The sequence below is a fragment of the Apium graveolens genome, chromosome 2 (assembly GCF_009905375.1).
Source record: "Apium graveolens cultivar Ventura chromosome 2, ASM990537v1, whole genome shotgun sequence".
Taxonomy (NCBI): Eukaryota; Viridiplantae; Streptophyta; class Magnoliopsida; order Apiales; family Apiaceae; genus Apium; species Apium graveolens.
Genome location: NC_133648.1, coordinates 117092351 through 117098213, shown reverse-complemented (window position 1 = coordinate 117098213; position 5863 = coordinate 117092351). Strand labels below are relative to the sequence as shown.

The window sequence follows — 5863 nt, the reverse complement described above, 5'->3', positions numbered from 1 at the left end:
TTATTTTCTTGTGTTGTTTATCATGATTTCATATGAACCCATGATGGCGATAAGTTCTATTATGGGCTAATCGTGATCATGGGGTTGCAACGGATTTATTATGGAATTCTTTAGTTAATTGTTTAATACTTTAGTGTGTGATGATTGCATGATATCTAGTATTGGTTGTGCGTATTCGTCTTATGTGTGTCGCGAACATATAAGATAGGGTGTTAATCTCTTGTGAAGCGACGGTGGATCTTGAGATTTAGAACTTGCCATGCTAGCATAAGTTCATGTACGTTGTGCATGATTAGTAGGTAACTCTAACAGTTTTATTTGCCCTATGTAATCAAAAGGAATAACTTGTGCTTAAATCGTTGTGTTGTCAATTTCTGTAGACATATAGGAACTCAACATAATTGATGACTATTCAACTTCTATCTTAATTGTGGATGCTTGGTAGAATGGTATTAGTACAATGAAAGTTGGCTTTTATCAGTTTCGTGTTATTCGATTAATGTCATCACTGTCACATGCTAAAGGTAATAACAATGGCTATAGAAGGAAGTAATAATGAAGTTGTGATCTCATGAGTGTTTTATTATTGATAAATTGAAGTGTTAGTTAAGTGGTTAATTAAGTCGTTAATTATAGTTAATATTTAATCAACAATTTTAAGTGTTATTATCTTAACATTGAGAAGTAATCATACATTGGTGAGTGAGTTTAATTAGACAATAACTTAGTCTGAGTCTCTGAGGGAACGAACTAGAAAGTATTCTATATTACTTGCGAACGCGTATACTTGCGTGAATATTAGTGCGTGATTTCGCCCTAACAAGTTTTTGGCGCCGCTGCCGGGGACTCGGCGTATTTGTTTAGTTTATGTACTTACCATCATTGGTCATTAGGACTCAGTGATTAGGACGTAATAGTTAATTACTCTTTTCGGATGTGTTTCAGGTACTTTAGCAAGCGTTTATGCAAACTCGTTCTCGTGCTCGCAAGAGGACCTTAGATACAGCTGAGGAGAAGGACGAAGTTCTTGATACTCCGGAGAAGTTAGATTTTGAGGATTCAGATTCAGGAACTGAGCAGAAAGAACCAGTAAACATGGGAGATCGTATTGTTCAAGCTGATCCAGCTCTTATGGATTTTTCTCGACCTAAAATTGATGACATTCAGTCAAGCATCCTTCATCCGGCTATTCAAGCTAACACCTTTGAAATCAAGCCGGGCACTATTCAGATGGTGCAGAATTCTGTTTCTTTTGGAGGAGCGGCAACTGAAGACCCCAACATGCACATAAGGAATTTTGTCGAGATCTGCAGCACTTTTAAGTATAATGGCGTGACTGATGAGGCTATCAAGTTGAGGCTTTTCCCATTCTCACTGAGGGATAAAGCTAAAGACTGGTTACATTCTGAACCAGCTGGGTCAATCACTACGTGGCAAGATCTTACGCAAAAGTTTCTGGTGAAGTTTTATCCAATGGAAAAGACTGCTGCTATGAGGAGTGCTCTTACTCAATTTGCGCAGCAACCTACAGAATCTATGTGCGAGGCTTGGGAACGCTACAAGGAAATGTTGAGAAAATGTCCACATCATGGAATGCCGGATTGGATGGTAATCACTGGTTTTTATAATGGTTTGGGGGCCCAATCTCGGCCCATGCTCGATGCAGCAGCTGGAGGCGCCTTATGGGCTAAAAGCTATACTGAGGCGTATAATCTTATCGAGACGATGGCTGCAAATGAGCATCAAAACCCAACTCAGAGGATGACGTCAGGCAAGGTAGCAGGTATTCTGGAAGTTGATGCAGCCACCGCTATTGCAGCCCAGCTCCAAGCGCTATCAATGAAGGTTGATTCTTTGGCTACGTATGGAATTAATCAAATAGCTATGGTTTGTGAGCTTTGTGCAGGTTCTCATGCTACGGATCAGTGTTCTCTTGTCAACGAATCTGTTCAGTATGTGAATAATTATCAGCGACAACAGCAGCCTGTGCCAGCAACCTATCATCCTAACAACAGAAATCATCCAAATTTCAGCTGGGGAAATAATCAGAATGCTATTCAGCCACCATATCAGCAAGGAGTAAGTAAACAGTTTAACCCACCTGGATTCCAGCAACCACAGCAGTATGCTACAAGGCAATCATATCCTCAACAGGGAAGTGCAGCTGCACCTACTAGTGCTGATTTTGAGGAACTTAAGCTGTTGTGCAAGAGTCAGGCGGTTTTTATCAAGACCTTGGCAAATCAAATCGGTCAATTAGCCAATGCAGTGCTCAATCATCAACCTGGCACTCTTCCCAGTGACACGGAAGTACCAGGCAGGAAGGAAGCTAAAGAGCAAGTCAAGGCTATTACCTTAAGGTCTGGAAAAGTAGCTGATGCTGAAAAGGCAAAAGAAGTCGAAGCTGAAGTTAGAGACGAAAAATTTAAGCAAAAGGAGAAAGTGGCGGAACCAAAGAAGACTACTGTTGAACACACTCTACCTGAGGCTAATACAGGGGAGAAACAGCTCTATCCTTCCCCACCTTTTCCTAAGAGATTGCAGCAACAAAAGCTGGATAGACAGTTCGGGAAGTTTCTGGAGGTGTTCAAGAAACTTCACATCAATATACCTTTCGCTGAGGCTCTGGAACAAATGCCTAGTTATGCGAAGTTTATGAAGACTATTCTTTCAAGGAAGGTGAAACTGGATGACCTTGAAACCGTTGCTCTCACGGAAGAATGCAGCGCGGTTCTGCAATAAAAGTTACCACCAAAACTGAAAGATCCAGGAAGCTTCACCATTCCTTGCACCATTGGCAATCTAACTTTTGACAAGTGCCTTTGTGATTTGGGAGCAAGCATTAATCTGATGCCGTTGTCGATCTTTAAAAAGCTGGATCTGCCTGATCCAAAACCCACATACATGTCGCTACAATTGGCGGACCGTTCCATTACTTACCCAAGGGGCATAGTTGAGGATGTGCTCGTCAAGGTGGATAAGCTCTTCTTTCCTGCTGATTTTGTTATTCTGGATTTTGAGGAAGATAAGAAGATTCCCATAATCTTGGGGAGGCCTTTCTTGGCTACTGGCCGTACCTTGATAGATGTGCAAAAAGGGGAACTTACTATGCGGGTCCAAGATCAGGATGTGACCTTCAACGTATTCAAGGCAATGAAATTCCCTACAGAAGATGAGGAGTGCTTAAAAGTGGATGTGATTGATTCTGCGGTTACTTCGGAACTCGAGCACATGCTAATGTCTGATGCATTGGAAAAGGCCTTAGTGGGGGAATTTGACAGTGATGATGAAGATAGCAACGAGCAATTACAATATCTGAACGCTTCTCCATGGAAGTGAAAGCTCGACATACCATTTGAATCTCTTGGTACTTCTGACCTTAAGAATGCTGAAGGGAAGCTCAAACCATCAATAGAGGAAGCACCTACCTTGGAGCTCAAACCATTACCTGAACACTTGAGGTATACTTTTTTAGGTGATTCATCTACGTTACCTGTTATTATTTCAGCTGACCTTTCAGGTAGTGAGGAAGACAAGCTCTTAAGGATTTTGAGAGAATTCAAATCGGCTATAGGATGGACCATAGCAGACATCAAGGGGATAAGTCCTTCATATTGTATGCATAAAATTCTGTTAGAGGAAGGTAGTAAGCCAACTGTGGAACAGCAGCGAAGACTGAACCCGATCATGAAGGAGGTGGTGAAGAAAGAAATTCTGAAATGGCTAGATGCAGGCATCATTTATCCTATTTCTGATAGCTCGTGGGTGAGCCCCGTGCAATGTGTACCTAAGAAAGGAGGTATCACAGTGGTCGCAAATGAAAAGAATGAGCTCATCCCTACTCGAACAGTTACAGGATGGAGAGTATGCATGGATTATAGAAAATTGAACAAAGCCACAAGGAAGGATCACTTCCCTCTCCCATTCATTGATCAAATGCTTGACAGATTGGCGGGACATGAGTATTTTTGTCTTATGGATGGTTATTCCGGGTATAATCAGATTTGTATTGCACTAGAGGATCAAGAAAAGACTACCTTCACTTGTCCATTTGGCACATTTGCTTTTCGTAGAGTTTCGTTTGGGTTATGTGGTGCCCCGGCCACCTTTCAGAGATGTATGATGGCTATATTCTCTGACATGATTGGAAATAACGTCGAAGTGTTCATGGATGACTTCTCTGTCTTTGGACACTCATATGATGAATGTTTGAACAATCTGCGCGTCGTACTCAAAAGATGCGTGGAAACTAATTTGGTGCTTAATTGGGAGAAATGTCATTTTATGGTGCGTGAAGGCATTATCCTTGGGCATAAGGTCTCTAGCAAGGGTCTGGAGGTGGACAAGGCCAAGGTGGGAGTCATTGAAAATCTTCCCCCACCCAATTCTGTGAAAGGAATCCGTAGTTTTCTCGGTCATGCGGGTTTTTATCGGCGATTCATCAAGGACTTTTCAAAGATATCTAAGCCATTGTGCAATTTACTTGAGAAAGATGTGCCTTTCAAATTTGATGATGAATGTTTGGCAGCATTCGAGACTCTCAAGGAGAGTTTGATCACGGCACCAGTTATTACAGCACCAGATTGGACAGAACCGTTTGAGATGATGTGTGATGCGAGTGACTATGCGGTAGGTGCAGTTCTGGGACAGCGCAAGAAAAATCTCTTCCATGTGGTCTACTATGCGAGTAAGACTTTAAATGGGGCCCAATTCAACTACACCACTACTGAGAAGGAGCTTTTGGCTATAGTCTTTGGCTTTGAGAAATTTCGATCTTATCTGCTTGGTACGAAAGTGACAGTATTCACTGATCATGCAGCTATTCGCTATCTGGTTTCTAAGAAGGATTCGAAGCCGAGACTCATTCGTTGGGTGCTTTTACTTCAAGAATTTGAGTTAGAGATCAAAGATAGAAAAGGTACCGAGAATCAAGTAGCTGACCATCTCTCTAGGTTGGAGAATCCCGATTCTACTTCACAAGATAGGACGTTAATCAATGAATCTTTTCCGGATGAGCAGTTGTTTGCAATTCAGGAGGAAGAACCATGGTTTGCAGATATTATAAACTATCTTGTCAGCAATATAATGCCGCTTAATTTGACATCCACTCAAAAGAAGAAGTTTCTGCATGAGGTGAAGTGGTATATGTGGGATGAACCATATTTGTTTAGACAGGGAGCTGACCAGATCATCAAGAGATGTATCCCGTTCTGTGAGACGGAGGGGATATTACGAGACTGCCATTCCACGGTTTATGGTGGACACTATGGAGGTGAGAAGACGGCAGCTCGTATTCTGCAAGCAGGTTTTTTCTGGCCTACTTTGTTCAAGGATGCTCATCAGTTTGTTTTAAGGTGTGATCGTTGCCAAAGAGTGGGAAATTTGTCAAGGAAGGATGAGATGCCATTAAATGTGATGCTTGAAGTCGAGGTCTTTGATGTGTGGGGAATCGATTTCATGGGGCCTTTTATCTCGTCTTGCAATAATCAGTACATCTTGCTGGCAGTCGATTATGTCTCAAAATGGGTCGAAGTTAAAGCTTTACCGACAAATGATGCAAAGGTAGTACTAAATTTTCTTCATAAGCAAATTTTCACAAGGTTTGGAACGCCTCGGGTAATCATAAGTGATGAAGGATCGCATTTTTGCAACCGTAAGTTCACTTCTATGATGCAGCGTTATAATGTGAATCATCGAGTAGCTACTGCCTATCATCCGCAAACAAATGGTCAAGCGGAAGTGTCTAACAGAGAGATAACGCGCATTCTAGAGAAGGTCGTTTGTCCGTCAAGGAAGGATTGGTCTTTAAAGCTCGATGAAGCTGTTTGGGCTTACAGAACAGCATACAAAACTCCACTTGGGA

At 41.8% G+C, this 5863-nt stretch overlaps 1 non-coding gene across 1 annotated transcript; it reads right to left on the bottom strand.

Moving 5' to 3' along the window:
• Positions 1 to 1488: 1488 nt before the first annotated feature.
• On the bottom strand, positions 1489 to 1595 carry LOC141709405 (small nucleolar RNA R71). Its single transcript, XR_012569983.1, has one exon. It is a non-coding gene; the product is annotated as a small nucleolar RNA R71 (small nucleolar RNA).
• Positions 1596 to 5863: the final 4268 nt, after the last annotated feature.